This window comes from Pinus tabuliformis, chromosome 6, assembly GCF_031772625.1.
Source record: "Pinus tabuliformis cultivar Carrire ecotype Pingquan chromosome 6, CPIR1, whole genome shotgun sequence".
Classification (NCBI taxonomy): domain Eukaryota; kingdom Viridiplantae; phylum Streptophyta; class Pinopsida; order Pinales; family Pinaceae; genus Pinus; species Pinus tabuliformis.
Window position 1 is genome coordinate 227,529,990 of NC_142292.1, and position 14,739 is coordinate 227,544,728.

General features: G+C 45.2%; 1 pseudogene; it reads right to left on the reverse strand.

Moving 5' to 3' along the window:
• Nucleotides 1-13,708: 13,708 nt before the first annotated feature.
• Nucleotides 13,709-14,739, reverse strand: part of LOC149258262 (aspartic proteinase PCS1-like) — a 59,549-nt pseudogene continuing 58,518 nt past the window's right edge.

Sequence of the window (14,739 nt, forward strand, 5' to 3'; positions counted from 1 at the left end):
CTAGTTAAATTAGGGTTTCCTAGGTTTACATGCTTTGATTTGCTTTCAGTCCATTTTGTCAAGTAGAGTAGTTTTCCTTTGAGAATAGCTTTCATCCATCAATTAGCAAGCTTCTTCTGAGAGCCTATAGAAGTTGGCTTGAGCCCTAGCGGACTTGTGCCAGCTGACCAAGTGACAGCTGCGACAAGAGCTAGTACTTGTGCATATAGCACCGTCGCTTCCAAGTTTGTACGAACTACCGGGTTGATAAAATGAGAGACAGGAAGCCCCAGGAGTTGTAGCATTATTGCTACAATACTGGAGCTCACCATCTTTTTGGCGCCGTTGCCGGGGAAGCGTCAGAGTATTAGTAATTGTTGCTTTTCTTCTACTTTCGTACTCTTACTTCTGCTCAGTAGTTTATTTCATTTCCATTCTACAAAAGTAGCTTAGCATTTCCTGCTTTCATAGATTAGCATTTCCTGCTTTCATAGATTAACATTTCCTGCTTTCCTAGATTAATATTTCTTGCTTTCCTAGATTAATTTTTCTTGCTTTCCTAGATTAGCTTTCCAATTCTGCAATTTCATTTGAGCAATATAGTTAGTTGTAGATCACTTTGTTTCAGTTTTGCAGGTACCAAAGAAAAAGCAAAAGCACTCAAAAAAGAAAAGTCCTTTCCATTTCATGCCTCGTAGGAACCGAGATAGATCAGGCAAATTCCTACCAAACACCCCCACCACATCACTGAGTCACCCTTCTCTCTTCTTTGGTGAGAGTGACCCAGAGGAACCTATAGGTGAACATCCTAAGATATACCAAGACCCTATAGAAGAAGAAGAGTTAGAAACCACTCCATCTAAAGCCATGGCTGATAATAGGAGAGAAGATGAGAGAATAGAAGGAGCTTTCCCCATCCGAGAGACCAATGGAGATATGAAAATGAAAAACATTAGCCCCTCCGCCTTGCCTCACTTCCATGGATTGACCACTGAGGATCCTGATACCTTCTTGTTTGAGTTTGCTGTCCTTTGTAGAACCTATGACTATACTGAAGATGAGCAAAAGCTGAAGCTTTTCCCTTCCACTCTCAAGGATGCAGCACTACGCTGGTTCATGGGATTACCTGGGAATAGCATCGCTACTTGGGCTCAGATGCAGCAAGCCTTCAATACCAAGTATAGGGATTATTGTAGGTCCAAGGAAACCAAGGGAGAGATCTTTCGAATGACCATGGGGAATGAGGAGTCTTTAGAGGATTATGAGGAGAGGTTCCAACTTAGCTATAAACGGGCCAGGTGCACACTTGACCCTGAATCCCTCAAGTTGGTTCTACTCCGAGGAGTCCCTGAAGATCTCTTAGACACCCTTCACATGTTAGCTGGGGGGGACATTTACCAACTGCCTTATGAGGACATCAAGACTGTGTTTCGAAATCATTCCAGGGCAGCTAGAAAACGAGGTAGAGGAAATCTCCTCTCCACCGGTGTCCCTTTCTCCAAACATGAGTTTACAAACCAATTAGAAGATCTTAAGAGTGAGGTGAGACAGACCATTGCCATGCAGCTGGACACATTCAGGATCCAGCAGAAGAAAGAAGAAGCTGAGAGAGCCTTGGCTATCTTCTGTCCTAGGTGCACCAGAAGACACCCTAAGAACGAATGTCCATTGCATTCGGTTGAAGTGTGTTTCGTTTGTGAGGAGGACCACCCAAAAAATCAGTGTCCAACCTTACCTGGGCTTAAAGCCATGTACCAAGGAACCGAAGCCCCCACTGAACCTCTCTACTTCATCAACCAAAGGAGGCCTCAAGGATCTAGACCTTATCAGCAGGGAATGCAAGGGGCATCTCAAGCTTATTACAACCCCAACCACTCGACTCCCATGCCTTCCTGGGGTCCCCCTGCTCATCCTTCTTGGTCCATGCCTCCTCCATGCTCTTATCCACCTCAGTACCCTACTCAACCTACTTCTCATCTATATCACTCACATACCCAGTCGCAGCCTCAATGGAGTGCTCCTCAGTCGGGGTGGAGGCCCCAATACAACACTCCTCCTGCCATTGTGCCTCCACCACCAGTTCAACCTCAGCCTTTACCTCCTGCTCCTCCAAGGCAACCTCATATGCCTGCTCAACCGAACCCAAACCCCAACAATAGACAGGCCCAGCAGGTATATACTGGGGAGACCTCATGCCCTACCTATGCTGTGGAGATCTAGGAGATCAATCTTAGATCTGGAAAGACTCTTCCAGATCACCAACCTCCTCCCCTAGAGGATGAGGAAACCATCAGGAGAGTGAACCAAAGCCTATTCCACCCTTTCCTGAGAGACTAACAGCCACCACACAACCTAACCCAGAAGAAGATGAGCTTTTGGGTGAGCTCAAGCAGTTGTGTGTAAAAATCCCACTTCTCGAAGCCATCAAGGATGTGCCAATGTATAACAAGCTGGTTAAGGAGAAGTGTTTCAAACACCCAAGCAGACGGAAGAAAGATGCCTCAACTATCAATGTCATAGGACAGCTATCTGACCTTATGCTTGGACAAGTCAACTGCTCAAAGTACCTAGATCCTGGAAGTCCTGTAGTAGATGTTCACATCAATGGCACCATTATCCCCCACACCTTGATTGATCTGGGGGCGGCCATCAATGTGATGACCAGGGATACCATGCTTAAACTCAATCTTCAGGGTTCCTTGAGGAAGACCTCGACAGTACTGCAATTAGCAGATCGCTCCACCGTGACTCCCGAAGGGATTGTGGAGGATGTCTTGGTCTCTATCGATTCTTGGGAATACCCTGTAGACTTCCTGGTTCTGCAACCAAAGGCCAAGCTTACTGGATATCCTCTCATCTTGGGAAGGCCTTGGTTAGCTACTGCAGATGCTTACATAAGTTGTCGGGCAGGAAACATGACCATCAAAAATGGTCCCATGTCCAAGCAGCTAGTCCTATACCCTCCTGCCCAACCTTCTTTAGAGCATGATTTACCACTCTGGTTGGAGGACGGAGAGGAAGACGAGGTGTACTCTGCACCTCTGTGCACCCTAGATACCACTAGAAGAGACCCTCCTACCGAGGATGATTTGATTGAGACCCTGATCCAGAATCCACCTTCCAGTGCACTATCTTTAGAGAAGTTGGTGGAGGATGCCCAAGCTAGCACCTTAGTGGACCTTTGTACAACCAGCCCTATCACTCCCAGAGTCAAAAGTGTGGAGTTCGGCCCTGAGAGAGCATTAAATATCAGCTCCTCCCTATCTCCTTCCCAGGAGAAGGAGTTGTGTAGCCTATTGGCCAGCCACTTAGATGCTTTTGCTTGGAGCTATAAGGAGATGAAAGGAGTCCATCCCTCGGTCTGTACCCATCATATATACATCAAAGAGGATTGTAAACCAGTTAGGCAACCCCAGAGGAGAATGAATCCAGCCCTTAAGGACATTGTCAAGGAAGAGTTGCAAAAACTGTTGGATGCCGGATTCATCTACCCCATCTCAGATAGTGAATGGGTGTCCCCTCTAGTGTTGGTTCCCAAGAAGAATGGGAAGTGGAGGATCTGTGTAGATTACCATGAGCTGAACAAAGCTACCAAGAAAGACCATTTCCCTCTACCTTTCATAGATCAAGTGTTGGATGGACTGGCAGGAAAGAAGTTCTTCTCTTTCTTGGATGGGTTTAGCGGGTACAATCAAATCCAAATCAGCCCGGAAGACTAAGATAAGACCACCTTCACTTGTCCTTGGGGTACCTTTGCCTACCGAGTCCTTCCCTTTGGGCTATGTAATGCTCCTGCTACTTTTCAGAGAGCTGTCTTGAGCATCTTCTCGGAGTTGGTCCATGATGCAGTGGAAATATACATGGATGACTTTACTCCTTATGGGGCCAACTTCCAGGAAGCATTGTCCAACTTGGGAAAGGTCCTAACCAAGTGCATCGAGATGAACTTGTCCCTTAGCCCTGAGAAATGTGAATTCCTAATGACTGAAGGGACCGTGCTAGGCCATACCATTTCTTCCCAAGGATTGCAGGTGGATCCTAACAAAATTGCTCTCATCAAGAGGGTTCCACCTCCTCAAAAAGTAAGGGATGTCCGGAGTTTCTTGGGATTAGCAGGATACTACTGGAGATTCATTAAGGACTTCAGCAAGTTAGCCTCACCAATGTTTGGTCTGTTGGCAAAAGATGTGGAGTTTAATTGGACTGACGATTGTCAGAAGAGTTTGAATGAATTAAAAGACAAGTTAGTGTCAGCTCCAATCCTGAGAGGTCCAAACTGGGCCCTACCTTTCCACATCCACACTGATGCCTCGAACAAAGCCATAGGTGCAGCCTTAGGACAAGTTGAGCAAAAACTTCCATATGCCATTTACTTCGTTAGCAAAAACTTGTCCAAAGCAGAGCTGAATTACACTGTAACCGAGAAGGAATTCTTAGCTGTGGTTCATGCACTGAACAAGTTCCGACATTATATTACTGGTTACCAGACTTTTGTACGTACTGACCATGCTGCTATTAGATATTTGATGAATAAACCAGATGTGAATGCTCGTATTATTAGATGGTTACTTTTATTGCAGCAGTTTGATCTAACCATTGTTGATAAACCAGGGAGAGAAAATGTTGTTGCTGACTTCTTGTCTAGATTGGATTTGTCTGCAGATGAAGATGGGATGGTGGATGACCAGATGCCTGATGAGCATCTGTTTGCTATCTCAGTACTCTCTCCATGGTTTGCTAATATAGCAAACTACCTTGTTTCAGCTCAGTTCCCTCTGCACCTCTCTTCAAAAGAGAAGAGCAAAATCATCAGAAAGAGTGCCTCATTTACATGGATTGGGGGCAATCTGTTCAAGCTTGGCCCCGATAAGATCTTAAGGCATTGTGTAAGGGAAGAGGAAGTCTTTGACATCTCCTCACCTGTCATGATGGGCCTTGTGGAGGACATTTTGCAGCAAAGAGAACTGCCTTCAAGATCCTACAGGCAGGCTACTATTGGCCCACACTTCATCAAGATGTCAGAAGATATGTCAGCCAGTGTGACCAATGCCAAAGAATGGGGAAACCGACCCAAAGGGATGAGATGCCTCTCCAACCTCAAGTGACTCTTGAGCCATTTGAGAAGTGGGGCATGGACTTTGTGGGTCCAATCAATCCCTCTTCGAGGCAGAGATCCTACATCATTGTGTGTACTGACTACTTGACAAAGTGGGCAGAGACTAAAGCAATCAAAGCAGCAACAGAAGAGAAGGTGGTCGAGTTCTTAAGAGAGAACATCTTCTACAAGTTTGGCTACCCAAGAGAGATGGTGACCGATCAAGGGAGCCAGTTCACATCCAACTTGGTTGAAGATCTACTAGCTCATCACAAGATCAAGCATAGGACTTCCACCCCCTATCATCCTCAAGCAAATGGGCAGGTGGAAGTCACCAATAGAGCATTAGAAGGGATCTTGACTAAAGTGGTGAGCAGCAGCAGAAAGGACTGGGCAGATCGCCTGATTGAAGCCACATGGGCTTACAACACCACTTGGAAGACCACCACCGGCTTCACACCTTATGAGCTGGTCTATGGGAAGAAAGCTTTGCTGTCCATTGAGTTTGAGTATAACACTTTGAGGATGGCAGCTCAGCTGGACCTAGATCTCAGCCATGCACAGCAAGAAAGGTTATTGCAGCTGAATGGACTGGATGAGCACCGCATGCAGGCCCTCCTTCACTCAGAAGTGGTTCAACTTCAGAGGAAGGTGTGGCATGACCAACATCTCCATGACAAGCAATTTCAGCCGGGAGATTGGGCTTTGTTGTATGATTCCAGATACAAAGATTTCAAGGGGAAGTTGAGAACCAGATGGCTAGGACCATATTCAGTGGAAAAGTGTCATGACAATGGATCTGTCCTCATTCGAACCATTGATGAGGAAGCCATTCCCATGCTTTTCAATGGGCATCGATTGAAGATCTACAGGAAGCCTCCCTCGAGACAAGAGTTCATCAAAACAATGGAGAAGGCAGTATTGGTCATAGAGAAGGGTCCTGCCCCTGCTTTGGGCACACCCTGAAGGATCTAAAAAATAAAAATAAAAATAAATAAATAAATAATAAAGATCCTTGGGTGAAAACCTCTCTGAGGCGCCCAAGGCAGGTGGTAGGGGTGAAAACCTCATTTGAGGCTCCCCTGCTATCTTTCAAAAAAAAAAAGAAAAAAAAAAGAAATAAAGATCCTTGAGTGAAAACCTCTCTGAGGTGCTTAAGGCAGGTGGTAAGGGTGAAAACCTCATTGAGGCGCCCCTGCTATCTTTCAAAAAAAAAAAACAAGATCAATAAGCTATTATGTGAAATTTGCATGCAGATTGCAAGTGTTCTATGGAGGAGAGGAAGCCTCTCAAGTCAAAGTCAAAGGTCCTTCTCATGCAGCCAAGACACCTCACAAGCTCCTCCTCCAAGAATGCTTATGTTTTTCAAGATATGTGCAATTTTATCATGGTTTGAATCTTCTACAGGAAACTGCTGTCTTTCTACAGGAAGACACAGATTTTCTACAGGAAGGTGCAAATTTCTACAGGAAGAGCTGCCTGTCTACAGGAAGCTCTGTACTTCTACATGAAACTTCCTGTAGAAGCTTAGAACGAGCCAGAATGCATTTCATGAGCGGATCTGATGACTACGGGTTGGTGTGGACGCATGCAAGCCTCTTTTGGGCCCATGCACGACGCTGATACCTTGCTCCACCATCCTCGTCGCCATGCAACCAAGATCCCTGCACCAGCAAACCAGATCAATGAGTTCTCGTGGAAAAAAATCAGTTGTCGGAGAAAAACGAACACCGAGAGCTCATACCACGTCCATGTCAAGCATCAGAAGCTTCGGGAGCACGATTAGCAGGTCATCTCCATTGTCAACTAGCATGCACCCAAGGAGGTGAGACTGTTACAAGGCACCCGGCGGGAATCCTGTAGCAGTCAAACCTGCAGGAGTGGATACCATTCATCGCCCAGCCATCTGCAAGCAACACGCAGGCGCATGCAACCAGAGCGTCCACTACAGCGCCAGCATCCTGTAACCACGAGCCTCCGGGACTGTGTGAGCCACATGCAGCAGGTAGATCCGTCGTCCAAAAAACTGGAAATCATGTGCAGACGCGCGCAGGTAAGTGTTCTAATCCTTCCTTCCATAAAATCGCATGAGTATCACTTTGATTTGTTTGCATGGTGTAGAAATGAATGGTTGAGCGGCCGTAAGGCCAGTTGACTGGCCACGTTGGCTAGTGAAGGGATAGTCAGATGATGGGTGGCAGCCACGACAAAGGGAACACACAGCACGCACGTGAAGATCAGTCCCGTCAACCGAGAAACGAGTTTAACCGAAAAGGGCGGCGGCAGATCTGTGGGAATGAATGTGGCAGCAAGTGAATGTGCAGGCGGATGATGGGTGACGTCACCCAACGGTCCGGTGGGGACAGCTCACCCTCCGCGCCACGAGCTGCGCCGATTCAAAATCTAATCGGCTAGATTGTGCACGTATATCCATCCACCTCCACTTCAAAACTTGAGTAACTCTTCTGAATACCTCTGCATGTTGATACGCCAAGCTTTCGGCCGACTGAACACCAGTGAAGCACACCTCAACCGCAGTCCAACTACCGTTCTCCCCGAAGCCTGCGCACTGCTCCTACAGGAACAGTTTCTACAGGAACGCAGTCCTACAGGAAGCAGTTTATACAGGAACGCAGCTCTACAGGAAGGTGAAGTCTTCACGTAAGAAAAGGTGGCAGAAAAGAGGTAACCCTGAAACTCCTTCCGCAATTGGCTTTCAAAGGTGGCAAGGTCATTATTCACAGTCTGGTCATAAAAAATATTGGATTACCGTGCCTATACTATCGCTTCTACAGGATAGCAGTATAATTAGACTGTGGTCTGTGAATTCATTGCATGCTCTGTCTATAAGACCGAATTTCCTTTGTATCTACCGCCTTTGGTCAAACCCACTGTGTTCATCATGCCTGGTGGGTTTATCAGGCGAGAGCCCACTGATTCAAATGCATTAAGGAGAAACCCGGCAGTGGTTGAGCTCTTCACTAGAGCACAACGGATGCCTTTTTGTGATAAACTACAGGGCTACGATGATGAAGTAGCCGAGGAATTCTTGCAGGCATTGAAGCCTAAATCCCAGACACTGGCCACAGTAAGCTTCAGAGGTCTCAGCCTCCAACTCACCCCAGAGCATATAAGTCGAATCACAGAACTGCCCATGGGTCTGTCGTGGGATAAAGAAGAGCGGAAGCAGAGCCAGCAAGCAAAGAAGGAGTTCTTCCCACCTGAGGAAGAATTCTCTGAGGATAAAAATGGGGTGAGGAGGACCAGCCTGTCACCACCATGGAACGAAGTCAGTTTGCGCATTATGAAATATATTACTTGTGAAGGCCGGTTCAGTATCGTGTATGCATATCACTTCTGGCTCCTCACTGAGTTAAGGCACGGAATTGACCTTCCTGTAGAGCAAAAACTAAGCATCCCTTATTATCTCCTGCAGTCCCTCATGGAGTGTGCTACAAAGCTAAGACAGGGCATCCCTGATCAGATAGCCCATCGTGGGTTAATAAAATTGCTTGTGGAGGATGCACTGCACTCATATAAAGTTCCCCTCTCCTGGGAGTCATTTAGGAATCTAACACGAGATGGGGACATTAAAATGTTGATCGAAGATAGTGGCTCCTCCAGCACTGAAGACAAGGAAGCGGTGGCTGAGGAAAAGAAGGCTGAAGAAAAAGCTGACTCCCCCATCCTGTCAGCAAGAGAAATAAGGTCAAAAAGCAGAAGAGACAAAGTTGGGGCAGGCCATGTCAGCCCAATTACCTCTTCAGCACTCACAAGCAAACAAAAGGATCAAACCCCTGCAGCAAAGCAAGTAAAAGTAAAGACACCTACCACTACAGGAAAGGAGAAGCAAGCCTCTACAGGAAGCCCGAAGATCAGTGAGAAGCAGGCTTCTACAGGAAGCCCAAAAGCAAAGACCAAGGCTTCTACAGGAAGCCCGATAACAGCTTCTACAGGAAGCACAAAAGTGCAAAAACAGGCTTCTACAGGAAGCCATGCAAAACCAAAATCTGAGAAGCAGAAGGTGGATGTTTTAGCCAGAGAGGCAGCGACTGTATTAGCTGGCCTCAGTACGCCACCTAAGCCAAAAGGAAAGAGGAAGAGGGACCCTCCTCTCTACTTCAAAGCACGGAGAAGTGTTCGGATAAAAACAGGGAAACCACAGCAGAAGTCCAGCAACCCAATTGTCATTGAGGACACCCCTGCTTCTCCGAAAGAAAAATCCCCCTCAAAGGTCACAATTACCTACGAAAAGGGAAGCCCGAAGAAGAGCACATGGCAAGACCGAGTGGACCTGTTGGACGAGAAAACCAGGCTACAGGAAGCTGAAAACGTCCTACAGGATACCTTGGCTCGACTACAGGAAACCGAACAAAGAGAAGAAGGAGGACCCTCATCACCAAGGGCGGATGAGGCAGAACTACCTGAAGAAACAACAAGAGAACATATACCCGAACCTAGCCCTTCACCCAATCTGAATTCATATTATACCTTCTTGGAGGCGGGCAAGGTCATCCCACAAAAATTCACTGTACCCCTATTCTTTGAATTAGAGAAAGAAAGAGTCCGCTCCCATACATGGATGCAAATTGCCAAATCAAATGGGGTGGGGGACATAGGCCCTCTACAAGATCAGCTCAGGGAGGTCAGGAGCGAGTTCACCATGGCCAAACATGTGGCTAGTTGCCAACAGGCACTTCTACAGGAAGAAAACCAGAAGTTAAGGTTGCAGCTACAAGAACTCAAGGCAGGGGCAGAAACATCCTCCAAGGGCATCACAAATGAACAAGAAGGCAAGAAGGAGCTGACCACCAATCTTGAAGGGCCAAAGACACTTCTACAGGAAGAAGAACAGCAGATAAGAATTGAAGTGCAAGCCTTAAAGGAATAGCTGCAACAAAAGGAAACACAATTGGCTTGCATGGCCAGTTGGGCCATGGAGGCCCTGCAGTGCAGACATCCTGCAAAGTCTTATGGGTTGTACTTAAAGGATCAGTGGCTACAGTTCCAGATAAACACACTAGCACAAAGAGGTATTGAGCAAATCAATAACCCACAACAATTTGCTGAAATATGCAATACTAGCTCAGCAGAGGACAAAGCCAAGCTAGCAGAATTCTACATCCACAATCTAGTTTTGCCCAATGAGGTCTCTTGGGATCCCAATATCGCCTTGGGCGATCTGCAGTTGATGGATTTTGCTTCATGGCTGAATCATGAGGATCAAAGAGCCACTGAAGAAAAATCGGTCATGAGCCGAGAAGTGAGTGAGCCACTGTACATTCGGGCAGAACCAGAGGATCCGGTTGCCCTCATCTCAGCCCACCAACAGTTATCCAATGATCCCACAGCTTCCTTGAAATTTATGGACCAGCAAGCCCAAGCAATAGCCCACTTTGAAGACATGGACAGATTATTGGGAGAAACTGCTGCCCAGGCTTGTGCACGTAGGTGGCATGCCTTGGCACATAGTTTGAAGATCCGGGAATACCATACCCCGACCAGAATGAGGGAAGCATTGGCAAGAGTGGACCTTTACAAGAAATCCGTGCAAAGACTTCAGGCCAGCTGGATTGGCCTTAAACTCAGCCCTCCATTGCTGCTAGGATTGGTTGAAGGAAGTACAGGAAAGGATGACCAGGCACAATGGGAAAAAGTGGAAAACACAGCAGGGTTTCATATCGACCAAGAAGACATCACCACAGAAGCTTGGGATGTAAGGGGAGCAGTGAAAGCCATGAAGGATGAGGATCTTGACTAAGTTGCTCAAGGATGAGCAAATGGTTCAGCTGGGGGGTGATGATGAGCCCCAATTTTGGTACAATTTGGGCTCATTTTGGCCTATTCTACTTGCTCAAACCATTCATTTTTTACTGCTTATGCATGAATTTCTTAGTTTATTCATGTTGTTTGTAGGAAGAAGGGTAGTCACTCTATCTACGTGACTAATGCATTGTGATTCCAGGTTTTGGCATTAAAAGGGAGCAAAAGACAACGAAAAAGGAGACAAGGAGACAATGAGGTGGCACTGCTGACTGTTAGGAGAGGATGTCCACGGTCTTGGGGACATTCCTCGTGATTCCCACCAAGAACTCCGAGCTCCAATCCATCTCCCCTCCGAGCTTAGAAGCAGCCAGCTGTTCTACAGGAACAACAGTTATAAACTGCTCTACAGGAACAGCAGTTATGACCGTCCTGTAGGATCAGCAGTTAAACTCTAGTTGGACAGCCGAGATCCTAAAATCAAGGACACTTGTTGGATCATCATTTTTGTATAAGTGTAGAGGCCTTAGCCTTGGATAGGTTGTTGAAACTCTCGTATTGCTATTGTAATTTTCGAGCACAGCTCAATTTTTGTTCCTTTTTGTAAGCCAATTTGGCATGATATCAGATTTGGAATAAAGAAGGCAGATTTTGATCTAGCTCTAAGTTTTCTTAAGGAGACTATAGCTCTCAGGTTAGGGCCCAACCTGAGAGCCATAGATCCCCTCTGCTGTAGTGTTATTTCCATTTCATTTCAGCACTTTGAGCTTTTTATTTGCACATGCAATTCGAATTACAGGTTGTTAAGTTGATCTTTTTCATGAGTTAGATAGGAGTTGCTTATGATGAATTTGTTTCCACTTGCTTAGTGTAGCAGAGGATAGATATAATCGATTGGAGCTCCAACAAAAAGGTTGTTAAGGCTCACTGCCGTCTCATCTGGGATTGGAGTGCAGTCCATGACTAGCCACCAAAAATACGCATTTCTTTATTTCATGATTGCTGCAAACACAGTCGCGTTACGTTAGATGCATCCACATGATTCACACCTGCACCACACTCCTTCATCACAGCTTCATGCACATTCTTCTTCACGTTTTGGATTGCTGTTCATTGAATTTACAAGCACAGGTAGTTTAGGTTAATGCATTTTTGGTTTGGTGACAATCATAAGCATTTGTTTCACTTACACTGCTTTCTCTCATTCCATTACTTCGTCCTCCATCTTGATCACGCATGCAAACACATCTTTGACCCCTGCTCCGCTCTGTTATCTCCCAAAGTCTTTCACTCCTCTCGTACTTCCATTCTCTAGCCCTTTTCGTTGACCTAGCCCTCTATCTTCCAACCTACTCCCTACATTCACTCCCTATCCCATTCCTCCACTTCTACAGCCATCACCAGCCTCATTCCCACCTTACACATCTCCCCCTACCATTTCATCACTCCTCCATCACGCCAAACACTCACGGTAGGTCATCCTGTAGCCATTTGTAGACATCCTGTAGAAACCAGAGTATCCTGTAGGATCCCCTACAGACATCCTGTAGGAGGCCACTCACTTGGTTGCCGAGCTTCTGAATGTGAGGGACCTCTGTGGATGGATCCTAAGGATCCCTAGGGACCTCTCCTAGCCTCCCCAACCTGTCCCACACTTTCCTTCCTTCTCCATCCCATCTGCACAATCAAACCCTAGTTAGCACAAAATCACAATCATTCCACACACTTAAGGGAAAAATAAAAAAACATATCTTTCATGATGCAAGTAGTTAGATCCATGCATTTGCACTTATTAGAGGTAACAGCAGCATTGGTAGAAGTTTCATTCACATGTTTTGCATTGTAGAGGTTAGACTAGTTAAATTAGGGTTTCCTAGGTTTACATGCTTTGATTTGATTTCAGTCCATTTTGTCAAGTAGAGTAGTTTTCCTTTGAGAATAGCTTTCGTCTATCAATTAGCAAGCTTCTTCTGAGAGCCTATAGAAGTTGGCTTGAGCCCTAGCGGACTTGTGCCAGCTGACCAAGTGACAGCTGCGACAAGAGCTAGTACTTGTGCATATAGCACCGTCGCTTCCAAGTTTGTACGAACTACCGGGTTGATAAAATGAGAGACAGGAAGCCCCAGGAGTTGTAGCATTATTGCTACAATACTGGAGCTCACCACATAACAAGCTACACACAATCATTATTATGCATAAACGTAAATAGTAGTGGCATTTAGACTTGCCCACTTTCATGGTCTCTTTTTGTTTTTTGGGGTTCATATATTTTCATTTTTTGACCTTTTCTCATTATTTTTTTCCTTTGATTTTTCTTTTAGGACATACTCTCTTTACATTTTTTAATTTTTTAATATGGAAAAAATTTGTAGAAAGCAAAGATATGTATAGTATTATAAGGCTTAACCTTAGTCATTCAAAATTATGACTCTTATTGGTATAGGAACCTAACATGTTTAATTGCAATTTGTCTATTATTATGTTTGTGTGTTGTTGTTGTTCACTTGTTTCAGGAAATTGAAGAAGGAAGCAAGAGATTGTTGGAGTAAGAAAGTGGGGACTTCATCAAACATGATAAGTGACCAAGAGTTAGGCCCTCTTGATTGATTCTAACCTAAGGAAATCTTCCATAGAATGTATCTATTGTGGCTAGACCCATTATCAGGCTAGAGGAATTCATTCGTGTCCGCACTTATAATTTTACTTCACCACACTAACCCTGCACAATCAAAGTGCCCTAGGGGTTTTTCAGTGTGCTGAATCCATATATACAATGAAAAAATCAATTTAAATAACAAAAATTAAAAATTAACCTCAAATTTTTCCACGAGTATGCAATGTGACCATGAGTGTTAAACAATATTTAGTTGATCAATTGATGTTGCAGACCGCACTGGCAAATCCAATGCGTGAGTTCTGGAGATCATATTCTATCCACAGATTCTGCTGGTGGTAATTTCCAATGATATTCAAATACATGGGCACATAGTTAGAGTTCCCAAATGCGGAGCAATAAATTGTTCTTAACACCCGCAATCTCCTTTGGCACTGGATACAATGCCTGGTGGCTTTCGAGCCTAACACGGGCGGAATCAAAGAGCAGAGTCACTAGTGTAACCTCTGGAAATGGCCCATATATAGGATGAGCGAAGCAGAGATCCATGGGTCCTTGAAATTTCAGAAAATTCACCTGAACTGGATTTAGGGTCCCTCAGTTATGTGCAAGAAATGCCCGCCTAAGGGGTGTGTAAGCACCCAAAATAAAACTGAACTATGTGCCAGAGTCCACCATGGTCTGCCCAACGCCTGTGTTGTCTGGCAAGAAGACAGTTGACGGGATTGAGAGCAACCAGTGTCCAACCTAGATTTCATAGAGCTTGATAGTGTAGGCCACTCTGGCAGAACTACACAACAATGGCTTCTTCAGGATGAAATATGTTTCCATGGACAGAGGTACAATCCTTCAACAATTGTCTTAGAGAGAGGTAGGAAACATAGGTCCTTTTGGCGCATTAACTGAAGAATGGAATGCATATATTTCTCAACTAAAGTTAGTGGCCAACACATTGATATCAAAGGATGATAGGTTGTCATGGAATGGAAAAATGGTCAAGGAACAATTACAGGCCAAAAGGATTTACCAATACTTGTCACAAGGAAATAAAATGGATTCAAGTTTAAGTTGGTTTCGAGAAATGTGGAATTGGGATATACGTCAGAAGCTTAAATGTTTTTGATGGTTAGTGGTCCATGATAAAATCCTCACATGGGCCAATCTAATCAAAATAGGCTTCCAGGGGTCTAGTAGATGTGCTCTTTTCTAGGTTTCCTTGGAAGATGTGAATCACCTATTCCTTATATGCCCATTTGTAGTGTTTTTCTGGAACAAGGTCCTCCACATA